This window comes from Nannospalax galili, unplaced genomic scaffold (genome assembly GCF_000622305.1).
Source record: "Nannospalax galili isolate Female #2095 unplaced genomic scaffold, S.galili_v1.0 scaffold207, whole genome shotgun sequence".
NCBI classification, from domain to species: Eukaryota; Metazoa; Chordata; class Mammalia; order Rodentia; family Spalacidae; genus Nannospalax; species Nannospalax galili.
This window is the reverse complement of record NW_008358517.1, coordinates 899,242-916,235: the sequence shown is the minus strand read 5'-3', so window position 1 is coordinate 916,235 and position 16,994 is coordinate 899,242. Positions and strand designations below refer to the sequence as shown.

General features: G+C 36.3%; 1 protein-coding gene across 3 annotated transcripts in view; it reads right to left on the bottom strand.

Annotated features, from left to right (window-relative positions):
• Positions 1 to 16,994, bottom strand: part of Cdh18 (cadherin 18) — an 814,309-nt gene that overhangs the window by 699,144 nt on the left and 98,171 nt on the right. The window lies entirely within an intron of this gene.

Here is a 16,994-nt window from a genome sequence, read left to right as displayed (position 1 = left end):
TATTCAATAACAATTTCCTGAGCTAAGATGCATCTCTTTCAAAATTGGCTGTAAATTTTTAGGTTTACAGTTGAATTATTACAGTTATACAATATTGTACTCAGTATAAACCCTATAAGGCGTAAAATTGAATCAGGTTTTAACATTTTAAAAAGATCTCCATTTCATTTTAAAATATACTGTTTCATGCAGAAAAACTCATTTTTAAAAAATATTTTATTATTTTTACTTTTTATGTGTATGAGTGTATTGCCTGCATATATGTGAGCACACCATGTCATGCAGTACCCCGGAGGTTGGAAGAGGGCTTCAGATTCCCATGGAACTGGAGTGAAGAATGGTTTGTATCAGCTACGTGGGTGCTGGGAATAGAACCTGGGTCTGCTTCAAGAGCAGTCCGTATTTTTACAGCTGAAACATCTCTCCGGCACCAGAAAAACTCATTTTTAATGCTACTAACACTTAGTTTCTTACACATGTATCTCTAATATCTATGTATCTGATTATTACTAGTCATAGTCGGTTACACTCAGATCCTTGGCAACTGACTATGGATATAAAATCATCAGATAGATTTCAATAGTAATGTTTTCACCTCTACTAATTAACATGAAACAAATTTTTATGGGTCTTCCTGAAATATAACTCATCTTTTTATTTGTTGATTTGTGTGTGTGCGTGTATTTCATACAGAGCACCCCAAACAATCTTATTCATCTGTATACCCACATCCCAAATGGCACCCTCCCAAAACCTTCCCCGCCCCACTGGAGCCCACACTCTTTCATCCCTGTTACTGTCCAGTGTGTTGTCAGCATCCCCACCCAACCATTCCCCAGTGCTGTCCATCCACTGAATCTAGTCTGCCTATCTAGAGTTCCTTATTTTAGGAAGATCAGCTCTTTCTCATTTGGCAGAAATCAGTTGTCAGTATTCCCTTGGATAAGATTAGAGTCTGCTGTTCATTTTCCCAATTCTATGCTGGGTAACTGTCTCTTGGACCACCCTGGCCAACAACTCAAAGAAGCTATCTCCTGACTGGCACTGTTTCTTGTTATGTAGCCTTTAGCTATACGCATGGACTCTTAAAGATTTATATTGACCCCTTAAACCTTTGGTAATACTTTCCTTTTGGGTGTTTAAGACCCGATAAACCAATTTATTTTTACTCTTAAGGCCATTTGAAGATCTGTTCCTCAGAAGTCACATGGACTTGGGAGGAGCCAGCCCCTGGATCCTCTATTTTACCAGTTCCCTCTATGTGAAGATAAATAAAAAGTTCTGCTCGACTGTGTCTGGCTCTACTTGGAAACATGGAAGAAGTGTTTCTTCTGTGTTGACCCTCCTCTTTGTAGACTGGACACTTTTTCAAGTCCATCTGGTGGGGTCTCCATGGCCTCCTTGATCAAGAGGACTGGTGACTCACCACAGTTACAGGACATTTTGAGAGATGTTCATAGTCCCCAGAAACTTAGTCCACCTAGGAGGGCAAGGAGCAAAAACTGTCCTTTATGTCCCTCTGACCAAAGTAGTATAGGCCTCAAAGAATGGCTGCTAAACATCCAAGAAGGTTAGTTCCACCAGTCTGGTACTTTTAACTACCATGTGTCATACAGATAAAGCTTGGGCAAAGACCAAATATTCTCAGATAAACCTTGCCTAGACATATATTACAATCCTTGAACTAGTTGTGTGAATAATTTTTCAGTAGGTTGTTCGATTACTATGTTTCACTCTGCTTTTTATTTTTTTTTAAACTAGCTAGGCATTATTTACCTCTCTCATTGTTTCATCCTTTCACCATGGTTTCCCCATTTAAATTGCCCCCATTTGTCCCAATTCTCCCTTAATAATAACCTTCTCCTATGGTCCCGCCTCTCTTGAGCTCCCTCTTTCCCTTTATTCTCAAGGTTCCTTGTATAACCTTCCCTCCCTCTTCCCTTTAAAATAACCCCATTATCCATATCTCCCTTATTAACGACTGTTTCCTACTGTTCTTCTCTTTCAGATACTTTCTTTTCCTTTACCTCCCTGGTTCCTTTTCAGTATCCTGGTTCCTGTAGTTAATGTCTAGATACATATTTATTTACAAGGATTTGGTGCTAGGATCTACATATGAAGGAGAACATAAGTCGTTTTTGTTTGTTTGTTTATGTGAATTTTGTTTGTTTTTTCTGAGTCTGTTACTTCACTTAGTATAAAAGAGTTTCTAGTTTCATCCATTTACCTGCAAATTTCACGATTTCATCTTTTTTTACTTTTGAGTAAAACTCAATCATATAAATGAACCACATTTTTATTATCCACTAGTCATTTGAGGGACACTTAGGTTGCGTCCATCTCTTAGCTGTTGTGAAAAGAGCAGAAATAAACCTGGATTTACAGGTGTGTCTGCAATAGGATGAATTCTTTGGGTATATGCCAAGGAGTGGTATAACTGGGTTATATGGTAGGTTCATTTGTAATCTTTTAAGAGTTCTCCACACTGCTTTCCATAGAGGTTGTTCAACTTTGCAATCCCATCAGCAGTGGATGAGCGTTCCCCTTTCCCCACATCCTCTCCACTATTTGGTAATTTGTTCTCTTGATCTTAGCCAGTCTGACAGGGGTAAGATGAAATGTTAAAGTGGTTTTAATTTGCATTTCCCTAATTACTAATGATGTTGAACACCTTTTAAGATGCTTCTTAGATGTCTTTATTTCTTTTTTTGAGAACTCTCTTTTCATCTCCTTAGCCCATCTATTAACTGGGTCACTTCCTTTCCTGATTCATTGTTTTTTGAGTTTGTTATACATTCTGGATGTTAAATCTCTGTCAGATGTGTTGATGGTGAAGATTTTTCCCATTCGGTGGGTTTTCTCTTCACTTCCTTGGTTGTTTCTTTCAATATACAGAAGCTTTTTAGTTTAATGAGGTCCCATTTGTTGATTCTTGTCCTTCTTTCCTGAGCAATTGATGTCTTGTTTAGAAAATCCTTTCCTACACCTATATCTTTTAGGTAATTGCCAATGTTTTCTTCTAACAGTTTCAGAGATTCAGGCTTCACATTGAGGTCTTTGATCCATTTGGAGTTGACTTTTGTGCAAGGTGAAAGACAGGGGTTTAGTTCATTTTGCTACAGGTGGAGATCCAGTTTTGCCAGCACCATTTACTGAACATTCTGTCTTTCCTCCAGTGAATGTTCTTGGCCCCTTTGTCAAATATCATGTAGCTGAAATTTCATGGATCATATATGGGGCTTCAATCTTGTTCCATTTATCTATGGGTCTATTTTTATGGAAGTACCATGTTGTTTTTATTACTATAGCTCTGCAATACAGTTTAAAATCTGGTAGAGTAATCCCCCCAGCATTGCTCTTAGTGCTCAAGGTTGCTTTGGAATCTTAGGATGTTTTTGTCAAATTCTGTGAAGAATGTCATGGGGATTTGATTGGCATTGCATTGAATCTATAAATGGCTTTTGGTAGAATGGTCATTTTCCCAATATTAATTATTCCAATCCCTGAACATGGGAGGTCCTTCCAGCTTCTGATGTTTTCCTCTATCTCTCGCTTTAGAGATTTAAAATTTTTGTTGAAGAGGTCTTTATCTTTGGTCAGGTTTATGCTGAGATTTTCTTCTTCTTTTTTTCTTTTTAGCTATGCTGAAAGGGATGTTTTCATGTACTCTTTCTCTGATTGCTTGTTATTGACATATAGGAAGGCTACAGACTTTTGTAAATTAATTTTGTAATCTGCAACTTTACTAAATTGAACATTTTAATAGTTTCTAGGAGTTTTCTGGTGGAATTTTTTGCACCTTTTGGATACATCACATTGTCTGCAAAAAAGGGATTATTTGATCTCTTCTTTTTCAATTATTACTCCTTCAATTTCCTTCTTTTGTTTTATTTCTCTTGCAAAAGTTTCAAGCAGTATGTTTAAAATGAGTGGTTTTGGTGGACAGCCTTGTCTGGTTCCTGATTTTCATGGAAATGTTTCCTGGTTTTCTCCATTTAGAATGATGTTGGCTGTGGGTTTGTTGTATGTGGCTTTAATTATGTTGAGGTATGTTCCTCTAGACCAATTCCCTCTAGGACTTTGAACATAAATTCATGTTGAATTTTTTCAAAAGCCTTCTCTGCATCTATTGAGATGACCATGTTTTTTTTTGTCTTTGAGCCCATTTATATGATTTATAACATTGAATGACTTACATATATTTGCCCATCCCTGCATCTCTGGAATAAAGCTGACTTGATCATGGTGGATGATCTTTTTGATATGCGTCTGTATGTGGTTTGCAAGTATTTTGTTGAGAATTTTTGCATCTGTGTTCATTAAGGATATGGGTCTATAGTTTTCTTTTTGGTTGTATCTTTACCAGCTTTGGTATAACAGTGATGCTGGCTTCATAGAAGGAATTTGTAAGTTCTCCCTCCATTTCTATCTTTTTGAACAAATTAAGTAGTTTTGGATGTAGAACTTCTTTAAATGTCTGGTAGAATTCTGCTATAAATCCAACTGGTCCTGTGATTTTTTTAGTCAGGGATGTTTTGTATTACTGTTTCAATTTCCTTATGTGTTATGGGTCTGTTTAAGATGTTAATCTCATCTTGGTTTAGTTTTGGTGGTTCCAATGCTTTTAGATACCTGTCCATTTCATTTAGGTTTTCAAATTTAGTAGTATATAGGTTATTAAAGTATTCCCTTATAATGTTATGCATCTTTTTAATGTCTGTTGTGATGTTTCCACTTTTATCTCGGATTTTGTTGATTTGGAGGTGCTATTTCTTTCTTTTGATTAACTGGTCTAGCAGTCTGTCAATCTTGTTTATCTTTTCAAAAAACCAGCTCTTGGATTCTTTGATTCTTTGTATTGTTTTCTTTGTTTCTATTTCATCAATTTCTGCTCTGATTTTTATTATTTCTTCTTATCTTCTGGGTTTGGGTTTCATTTGTTGTTGCTTTTCAAGTGTCCTGAGTTTCAATATTAAGCAATTTGTGTTCTTTCTGATTTTTTAATGTGAACATGTTAGAGCTATAAACTTCCCTCTAAGGACTGCCTTCCATGTGTCCAAGAGGTTTTGTTGTGTTGAATTGTCCTTTTCATTTAGTTCCAGGAATACTTTCATTTCTTTCTTAATTTCTCATTTGATGCATTTATCATTCAGGAGGTGTTGTTTAATATCCATGTGTTTATGTAGTTACTAGGGTTTCTTCAGGTGTTGAATTTAAGTTTTACTCATTGAGATCTAATAGATTGCATGGAATTATTTCAAAATTTTTGTATTTGTTGAGGTTTGTTTTGTGCTCCAGTATATGGTTGATTTTGAAGAAATTTCCATGAGGTGCTAAATAGGAAATATATTCTTTGATGCTTGGGTAGAATAGTTGGTAGATGACTGGGCCTATTTGCTCTATGGTATTGTTTAATTCAGATGTCTCTCTGTTAATTCTCTGTCCTGTTGACCTATCTAATGGAGACAATGGAGTATTGAGGTCCCCTACTATTAATGAGTTTGGATTCATCTGGGTCTTAAAGTCCTATACTGCTGTTTTTATGAAGTTGAGTGCACCAGAGTTTAGTGAATATATGTTCATGACTGTAATATCTTCTTGGTCTATTGTTCCTTTGATCAGAATGAAGTGTCCCTCTTTATGTCTTCTGATTAGTTTTAGTTTATAGTCTATTTTATCAGATATTAGAATTGCAATGCTATGCTTTTCCACTGTAATATCTTCATTGATTTTCCTTCTGTAACCCCTTGGGTATAGTCATTCCTTTCTTCAGCTTTTTGTATTGCTTCAAGAACTCTCTGAATGGCTCATTTTGTGGACATGAATCCTGTCAGCTTATTTATGTCACAGAAGATTTTTATTTCCCCTTTGACTATAATAGACATTTGGCTGAGTATAGTAATCTGGGTTGGCATCTGTTGTCATTTAAAACTGGGAATACTTTGGTCCAAGCTCTTCTGGCTTTCATAGTTTGTACTGAAAAGTTAGCTAATCCTGATGGGTTTTCCTGTATATTTGACTTTTTTTTTTCCAGATTTCAGCATTCTCTCTTTGTTCAGTTCATTTAGTGTTTTTCCTATGATGTGCCATGGAGACATTCCTTTCTGATCCAGTCTATTTGGTGCTCTATATGCTTCTTGTATTTGTATGGGCATGTCTTTTTTAATTTTGGGAAATTTTCTTCTACAATCCTGTTGAAGATCTGATACATACCATTATTCTGAGATTCTTCTCCTTCCTGTATGCCTATGATTCCTAAGTTTTGTCTTTTCATGGTGTCACACAAAACCTGCATATTCCATTTTTGTGTTTTCTTAAATCTTTCATAATCTTTGCTTGAGTGGTCTAATTCATCTACTTTATCATCCAGTCTTGATATTCTGTTTTCCATTTCATTCCTCCTATTTGTGAGGCTTTCTCCTGTGGTTTCCAAGTGGCTTACTGTGTGTTTCACTTCCTTCTTCATTTCACGCTGTGTTCTTCAATATTTCTATCTTTTCTGAATTCATTAAGTTTTATCCTTATCTTCTTTCACTTCTTTGATTTCTTTATGTGTTCTTTAAATTCACTGAATTCTTTTATCATGTTTATAACTGTTCTTTTGAATTCCATGTCCTGTGTTATCTCTAGGGGGTTTTCATTGATCTCCTCTAGCTGTTGGTACTTGGTGGGGATATATTATTTTGGTTTATCATGTTACTATTTTTTCTCTGTGATTTGACATGCGGATTTCTTTTGTAGTTTCTGATTCTTGTGTCAGACTCAAGCTTTCCTTTCTTGAGTTTAGGTGTGCTACTCTTCATAAACTTCATGTGCCTTTGTGGTTTACTTGCTCGGCATGAAAAGCTGGTTGGTCAAGGCTTCAGGTTCTCTCTTTTGACTTTTATTTTAGGGGCCATCTTTTTTATATTTTATTGCTCTCATCTTCAGGAGTTCCTGAAGAGGCCGAAGTCAGATGAGGATTAGACTCTTTCAGGCTTTCTCCTAAGGTCTGGACCGCTCAAGGAAGGATGCTGTCCTAAGAAGTTTGAGGGCTATGCTGGCCTGGGAGCAGGGCCTAGGAAAGATGGTGGTCCCAGGAAGCTTGTGGCTGTGCCAGTAACAGGCTAGGAGGAGAGATGGGGTGGGGGATCTGGGAGGCTTAATGGGGCTGGGGCAGTTAAGGTGTGGGATTCACCCAGGAAAGATGCTGCTGGCACCAGCGTAAGGCCAATTTGTATAATTACATTAAAATATTATTTGTTCAAAGAAAAAAGTATAAGAAAATACAAGAATTAAAGCCTTTTATCTCCAACATGTAAAATTTTTCTCACATGTTTATATAATATTTCCAATGACAGTTATTTGCAAGAAATTAACTAGAACTTGATTTAATTTACAGGTTATTTAGAACATTTCTCAAGGATTCCCCCATTACTGATACTTTAACGAGGATTAAATTATGTAAACTCAAAAATCTTTCTATTTTTACCTTCTAGTTTAAAGAAAAAAAGTGTATAAATTCATGGCTTCAGCTGGTTTTTAATTAAAGCTTGCTCTTGTTGAAAGATATGTGATCCCACAATGCTTGATATATATATGTATTATTAACAAGAGTAGATTTTAGATGCTTGCTAGAGAACTAACCAAACATTTCCTGCTCATTGGGAACCCTGAGTATGCAGGACCAGAGCAGGTTGCAAACTCAACCTAATGGAAATTATCCATTAGCTTGCAATCAGCATCCTAGTAGAAAAGACTTGTTAAAAATACCATGAAATGCTAAAGCTTTCTTTTCCTGTTCATGAGGTTAATATTGTACCCCTGCACTTAAATATATAGATCTCAGCAGGTCTCTATCTCTGGAAAGAAAAGCCTGATGATCTTAAGAAAACAGCATCAGTGCACAGCTCATGCTGAATAGGAGGTCACATTTATGCATTTCTCCTGCTAGTAAGCTGATGTCAAATTTTCTAGAATGTGAAGCTAGCTTACATATGACAAATCACATAGCCAAAGTAAGGGTTCAAATACGTTTTGCTCACACTCATGCTATTACACTATAAACTGCACATTTTATAAATACTGAATTGAAACCAAAACAAGGGTCACATTGCTACAGCTTCAGTGTTCACAAAACAACAACAGTAGTGCTTATCCTCTCATCTCTCAACAAAGCATGTGGGGCAATCAATTTATTAGGAAAAAAAAAAACATAGATAGAAAGGGTAAAATAAATGTCTTGAATTTTTCTTTTATTGTAAGAATCTCAAACTACTTCAGCTCCACATGCTGTTGGCTTTATGGTTTCTGGGAACATGGTCCATAAATATGCAGCTTTGTCACCATCAAACACAACACCCACACACTGTTGCTTTAAACGGAGTCATTAGGTGTATGCCTTTGAAAGTCAAAGCAATCATTTTTCTTTACCCTTTCTTCCTGTTTCCTTGTGTATCCTTGTGAAAATTTGGAGAATGTTGTGTAAATGTTGATCTTGGAATAATAGATATTCCTTACTAGTGGGTTATAACATGTTCACAAAATATCATGACATTTTCCATAAAAATCCAAGTAGTCTAAAAATATTGAGTTAAAATGCATTAACTTCATGAGCTTATTTTCTCCCTGGCTGATTAATACTGAATTTGTTTTTCCTGAAGATTGAATTATATAAGTACTTCAACTTATAATGTGTTTATCAGTTAATGGATTGGAAGAGATACTGTTTCCTGTATTTCCACTGGTCTGGAAGATTCCACCAAAAGTATCAAATGATCTCATACAGAATGTGCATCAAAGCAAATGTTATCTATTAGTTATATTAGGTTATGTGAAAATATCAAGACAATTGATCTTACATAAATATTCATTACAATACCTCTGAAAAAATGTATGCTCATGACACAGGTCTCTTAATTACAGACATACTGTATTCTTATAATCGACTATTTTCCATTCTTCCTTAACATGTCACTGATACATATCCATGGTTAATATTTGTTACATCTAAATCAAACTTTTAATATTTAAATATAATAAACCTTATTTTATATAGCTTGTACAACTATTTCTATATGCTTATATAATTTTAAAGTTTTTGTTTTAGAAAACATGTAGACACACATGCCTACTCTACTGTCAAAAATTAGATAAAGAGTCTACCCAGAATGTAGAAGAGGAAAAGAGAGTTTCTCATTGAGCATGCGCCAGGCCAGTCAAGACAGCATATGCAGAGCACTCAGAACCAGGGATAGTTTGGTCCCTGAAAATCTTGTTGATGTTTTTTCAGTCTAAGACTTTAGTTCCCTCTCATAGAATTTAGGCCCCTTTCTTGGACTCATGATTCTCCCATACTTTTCTGGTTTTTAAGATCTCATGTTCCTAGTTGCATGCAAGTGAAAGTAGAGAGTTCCGATGCAATGCTTAACATGAAGTGTCACCTATAATCACATATTAGTGATAACTATTTATGAGAGACAGAAATGTATACAAAACAGCATACAAACTCCACTGGATTTTGTACGAAAATTTAAAGTATGGAGATTGAGACTTTTCTGGCAGGGGTCATCAGGCATTCCTCTGAAGAGACCACAGGAAGAATCTTTAATTAGAGAAAACCCGAAGTCATAAGCTTAAGGAAGAGAAAGAAGAAATGTGAATGGAAACCTATAATAATGAACAATGCTTATTCCTGGGGAGGGAGCATTAAGATGCCTATACTTTCGTTACTTTTCCTATAGGATATGCGTGAGTATTTTAAAGTAATGTACAAAAGTAGATCAATATCTTTGAGAGGCTTGTTTTTGTTCTAAGGAAAATAACTGTGCTGCAATCACAGCATGCCTTTCCATCTGAGGAAACCACATTTAAATAGGAAAACGAGTGCCAGCTGTGCAGTCACCTTGAGTACATCTCCTCGCTGAGAAATTCAGTTGCTGCAAGGATTAAAAGAATCATTTTCAAAATTTTTCATAAGCCTTCAGCATCTTTTAATGTCTAGACATACACAAATATTGTTCACGTTACTAAGCTTAGTTCCATCCAACCTTTTATTAACTGTACCAAGAGATGTAGGAAGTAGGTCCATCTGGTAGAAGGGATGGCAGGGGAGCAAACTCAGCTGTCTATTGTGAAACTCTGCTGAAATGTATGTTCTCTGAAAGCCCAGATTTGTGCCACTGTTGACTTCTGATGTAACTGAAGGGCACAGAACGATCCCATCTGAGATTGTACTCAGTATTTGACTAGGTGTAAAATTAGACCCCAAAATGATGTCTTTGACTGATGATTGCATTCTCCCCAGCAAGACCTGGTGCAAGAGTTAGGCATGAAATTGGATTAGATTGGTTCAAAACCAAGTGGTCCCTGACCAGATGCATTTCAGGTGTCTAGTGTTCATAATTGTAGTTGTAGCAATTTTCAAGGTAAAAATCTCCTGTTAGAGATTGAGTTAATAGAGAAGTACATGGTTTGTACACTGTTGTTTTCAATCCATATTCCATTTGCAGAGGTCTCAAAAAAATTAGTGTTACTAAAAATAGCATCAAATTTGTAATAATGTAAATAATCAAGAATGCTTCCCACCACACAAACATAGCTAAACAAAAGTTTGTAGATTAGTAAAAAGTTTTCCTTTAATTATCTTGTAAAAGCCTTCTTCCCAAGGGTAGATTAAACACCCATCAATTATTTCTATTACCTTGTTTCAAGGGACTTTTCATCCAGGCTTCCTTTCATTTCCCACTGCTGACCACTGTCCCCTCCAGACACTACTGGATCATATATGTGTAGTTTTTACATTGTAGATTATATTACTATGAGTAAAAAATTAAAGTCTACTATCAAAAACATCTTTTTAGACAAAAGGCTCTCCTCAGTTTGTGTCATCAATCTTGCCTCATCTTTAAGGCCAAAGACTTATTCACCTCTCAGCTGTAGTACTAAAGTACTAATTATGGCTAATACTGAGAACTGACTTTGGAAACTGAATCCCAAGGCATGATAGAAAAATTACTAAGAATAATTGTTTAAAATATCTCTATGCTACAAAGAAATTCTACCAGTGATGGCAGATGTTTAAAGCAGGGATTTTCTGTGATACTTAAAATGCCATGCTGTTAACCACTTACATGCAGGCGGCAGAGACTAGGCTTGGTTTCACAGTGCTGCAGTATTCTGACTTGTCTCCTAAGTGTAAATCAGTAGACAGATCACCACATATTGATGAATCAGCTCCTTTACAATGCCGAAAGGACCAATTCATTGCTCCCACACTTCTCATGCCTGACACAAATCACAATGGTTTGCCTTCCAGGAATAGCTAAAATTTTCAGCTTATCATTTCATTAACTTTTAAGAACAAAATGTGAGGTAGAGAGATGATTCATCAGAAAAAGTACTACTAAGCTTATTAGTAATTATTCTTATATAAATGTATTCACATAAAGAACATTTAAGGAAATTGAACATTTTAGAAAAATAAAGTTGTGTCTATTTTGAAGATTTATTCTGCATAACAGTGCTTTTTCCTAGACTATTTCATTTTACAAAAATGTCATAGCCATGTTTCAGGATACCTGCCCAGCTCATGACAATTATGCATTCATTTAGACTTGACCTTCTTTAGTAGAAAAGATCCAGCAGTCATATTTGACAACATCCACTTGGTCAGCACTCATTGGTGCACTCTTGAGAAATGTTAGGACAGTAAGACTTTCAACATCAAAGTCTGAAAAAGCCCCTTCATGTGGCTTACAGAAAATGGAGTGTGAAAATTGTTCAAGTCTCATTACATTATGTGGAAAATAAACAAAATATTTTGGTAAGATGGTGGAGTTAGGAAGTTTGGATAAAGAAGGATGTGAGGGAGAAGCAGACAGGCAGACAAACAGATGGACAGACATACATGCACACAGGAAGAGAGAGACAGAGAGAGAGATTGACCTTAAGAATTGGATTATGTGATTGTGAATTGAAACAATTTGAATTCCAAATGTTTCAGGTCTGATTCCAAAATAATAGTGTTGATTAGTAAGTAGGCAACATATTTATATTTAGGAAAGGTAATAAACTTATGAAAAATTAATTTTCTTTTATACAGTTATTATGATCATGGAATAGGTTTAAATTGATACAAAATTATGAAAATAGTACAGTATATATTCAATGGTTTCTTGTACTACCTGTATTTTTCCATTACAAAGACACATCTATTTCAATTAAAACGATAACATTTAAATACTCTTATTAACAAAATTTCATAATAGCACTCAAATTTCCTCACTTCTTCTGAACTATCATCTTGAATATTTATCACTTCTTAGGAATAGGGGTGGTAAAAATCTTCTGCTTGAGCTATCGTGAGGTACATCATCAAATATTCTCAGCAATGATCATCCCACCTGGTTGTGGCCTGGTACCTGCTAGTCCAATCTTTCTGTTTCCTCCTCCTAAAACGTACTCTCTGACTCTCTTGAGATGTTGCCATCAATTACTTTACTCTTCCATAAAATCATCCCACATTCCTCCAATGGATTTAGGCAAGATATTTCTTTAAATATTTAGATTGAAACATTTACATTCTCTTTATGTTTTTCACAGTCTTTTCCTTTTCGTAGACCTGATTTACCCGCATAGAGGATTGGTTTGCTGTTGGGGGAACTTCCCATTAGCATGTTCTGCAGGAAAATTTGTTCTAAGCAGCAATCCCTTTACTTTGGCTGTTTCTCATTCACTTTCAGAGGATAATTCCATGGGATATGCAATAATAAGCTGTTGCTCTAGTTTCTTTTTTTCTTTTAGATATTTATATCCTTCACTACTGTTTCTCTTGTTGCTTGCATGTTATCTGATAATTAGTGTGCTCCAATGATAATTTTTATTCTTTTTATATAATTTTCTCTTCAATTTATGAATTCCTTTAAGATCTCTCTCTGTCTCTATCAGTGTGCACATGTGTGTGCATGTGTATGTTTATTACAGTGGGTTACAATAATTCTGTTTGTGTGTGTGTGTTTTAAAATGGTTTAGGTTAGTTAGGTCATAACTGAATTTTTTCTTTATTCTCCTAGCATGCATATTCAAAATACCATTTAGCACTTACGTCATTTAGGCAGTATGTGGGTAACTCAGCCTCAAATCCATGCCAACAGAGTTCAGCTGTGTTGCTCAGGACAGAAGTGATGCTCTCTGACCTCAGTTTGTTGCTGAACCTAACCAGTTATTGATCCTCAGGTCATTCCACTATCTTTTGTTGTATATATGAGACTGATGGCTTGCACCTTCATTCATTGTGGGTCAGAGTTAAATTAGAGTCATTTTGTAGTGCATGAAGCTACCCACAAAACCTTCAGCCCACACTCTACATATCTGAGTTAAAAATATTTTTTCATAAAACTGTCAGATAACTGGCAATATTGTCTGATGTAGGCTCTGCTTTCTTTTAGCCTTGACAACCTCCTGCCGCTCACTAAATTTTCATATATTTAGACACCACAATACAATGTCATTAGTTTTTTTCTGGATTTGTCATGTGTTCTCCACCAGGCAAACTCCCACCCCACTTACTCCCTTCCACTTACAGCCATACCATGTAATTTCCTTTGAATCTCCAGGAAGAAATCCTGAATTGCCTGAATGCTAATCTTAGCATGCATAATTTTTAGCACTTCTGAGTAGTATTATACCTATTTTTTTGCACATGTGACCGAAATAGAAGTTGTTCTTCAAAAACAGAAAATTAGATCTATGTATCCAACAGACATTTTAATAATTGACCATGACAGCTGATTAAATTGAGTTGGCAATGCTAACAAAAGTGAGAGAGAACAATATCACAAGAGAGGAGATTAGTAATGTGAACACTTAAATAAGAAACTTATTCACAGGCATACAAATGATGCTTAGAAATGACTTATGAAGAAGACTGAATATTCAGTTTCATTGCAGAAAAATTAAAATCAGACAAAGACCCAATGAAGCACCCTAAAATACTGGGCTGAGAGGACCTCGGGGCTACACTTTGGTCATATCTCCCTCAAAATAAACTGTTCACCTTGTATAAATCTACAGTTTTCTCAGTGAATAATGAACCCTCACCAAGCCCAAGAACACAATATACTTTACTTGCTGAGGTTATTACTTTATTTACACTGAAATGTTCTAACCCTACAGACTCTCAACAGGGTCATTTCGCCACTATATTCCTTCTTTTTCTAAGGATGTCTTTGTTCTTGGCCTTTCTTTCTCTTTTACTCTCCAAAATTGTTTGTATTTGTTTTTGAGTTACCTACTCCTGGTCTTTTAATGGTTCACAGCACTACTACATCAGGTTTTGAAAACTAGCTTAATCCCTCTCGCCACTTTTGTTTTATTTGTTTACATTTATGTGCATTTAAAATCTGCAAGATCCTTATGTACATATTTAAGTGCATTAAGTTGTTGCAATTCTAATAGCCAAAATAAGCCATTTTGTTTTATAATAAATTTTGATTTATTGTCTCTTAAGGTTTGATATTTTGAGGGCATAGAAGTTATTGAGCAAGAAGAATGGTAATATCTATATACATGACTACCAGGTCAGCCTAATACTTCCATAGTACAAGTGAGGCTGTCTGAAGACCCCATGCAAACATCTAGCCTATCTTTTGACTAATGGGAGCAAAAGATGAAAATATCAATCAACGTTTATGAAGGTAATTGCACAAGAGCTTGTTTAATAGAAATGATGTTGAGGACATAACATGCCTGAAGAGAAGACAATAAAAATCAGATGACTATGAGCTGTACACAGGGATGGAAGGGAGGATGTGGGAAGAAAACAGTAATCGTGAAATGATGCCATAGTCATTTAATGAGACTGTTACATTTTTTCCCAGTTTTAGTAACAAAATGTTTCACTAAAGCATCTTAAGTGATGGTAAGGAACTCAGTGGATAAGAGCATGTACTTCTCTTTCAGAGTATAGGAGTTGGCTTCGCAGCACATATATCCAGTGGCTCACAACTGCTCATAATTCCTGCCCAAAGGGGTATCTGATGTCTCTGTCCTCCAAGGGCACCTGCACTCATGTGCACGTTCCCACCCACACAAACACACATATACACAAGTAAAAGTAAAAATCAATATTTAAAAAAAGAATTGGAATGTGGAAGAATTCATTTGACTGTCAGTTTGAGGGTATAGTCCATCTGTGCGGGAGAAGTCATGAGAGCAAGTGCATGAGGAGGTAGAATGCCAAACGTAATTAATTCAGAAGCAGAGAACTATGCACAGAGTTGCTCAGCTCCCTTTGTTCTCTTAGTAGCTCCAGCAGTTAAGGTGGGTCCTCCTTGCTCAGTTACTCAATCTAGTTCACATTTAATAGAGAACGTCAGAGGCTAACCTTATGTAGATCATCCCTCACAGGCATGTCCAAAGACTTGTCTACAACATGATTCTAGAACTTTTTTTCTTTGTCTTTTTGAGACAGGGCCTCCTTATAGCCCCAGCTGTCCTGGAACTCACTATGTAGACAAGGCTGGCCTCGAACTCACAAAGATCCACCTGCAGTTGACATTATTAGTCATCACATAAACTAGAAAAGAGTAAATTATTAGCATAACACTTATGCAGAATATGTATTGGATGCTTTCATATTGCTGCGATGATTGATCTCAATTGCCAAACTGATGAGATCTGGACTTACCTGGGCAGTGAGCCTCTAGGTATGTGTGTGGGAAGTTATCATTTTAAAAATTCATTTACTTATTTATTTACTTTATTTGTATGAGTGCTATTTCTGCATGTATGTAAGTGCACCCATGTCACATAATGCCCACAGAAGCCAAAAGTTGGCGTCGGATCCGTGGAAATGGAGTTATGCATGGTTATTAGCAACTATGTTGGTTCCAGTATTTGAACCCAGGGCTTCTACAAGAGCAATCAGGGCTCTTAACCACTGAGTCATCTCTCCAGCATTGGGAATAATCTTTTTTTAATGTATATTCTATTGAGTTTTGTGGATTTATTCATTTTAATTATATTTAAACCTCCCCTATCTGCAAACCCACATTGCTTGACCACAGGATTCCATGCATTTTGTCTTATATTTTGAAGCCTACTGAGTCATGTTTGTGTACCCAGCTGTTTCTCAGTGTGAGTTCATCCACTGGAGCCTGTTCTGCCTATCTTGATTAGGTTAATTAAAGTGGGAAGCATCATTAACTGGGCTGGGGTTATGGATGTATATAACGGGAAAGCAGGATGAGCACAAAGATCTGTCACTCTGTTTCTTGGTTTGGGATGCAATGTGACCAGCTGTCTCAAGCTCCTGCTGCTGTGAATTCCTTGCCATGAGAGACATTAACCACAAACTGTGAGCCACAATAAGCCTTCTCTCCCTTAAGTTGCTTCTGTCAGGGTATTTTGTCACAGCACTAGTAAAAGTAGCTACTGGGAATTATAATGTGAAAAATCTAATTTCTTTTTTAAAAATATATTATTTTTATTCAGTGTGTACAAATGCATTGCCTGCATTCGTGTAAGAGGACCCCTGTCCTGCAATGCCCATAAAGGTCAGAAGAAGATGTCGGATTCCCCTACAACTGGGGTTAGCTGCCATTTGGGTGCTGGGAAATGAACACAGGTCCCCTGCAAGAGCAGCCAGGGCTTTCAACAGCTGAGGCATCTCTCAGCCCCCAGAAAATCAAATTTCAATAAGCAAGTAAAAACCTCTATTGCACATTGTACTAATTACTTTTTTTTTTTTTTTTTGGTATGATAGAAACACTGCCCAAAGCAATTGATTGAAGGAAGAGTTTATTTGGGCTTAGGGTTCTAAAAGGGTCAAGAGTCCATCATGGTGGGGAGGCATTTCAGCAGAGGTGGCTGGAGGAGGAGCAGAATCTAGGCTCTCCATCTTCAAATAGGCACAGGAAGCAAGAGAGCAACTTGCGATTTGGCAAGGCTTAAGAATGCTCTAAGCCCACCCTCAGTGATGTGCTTCCTCCAGGATAGCCACACGTTATAAAACT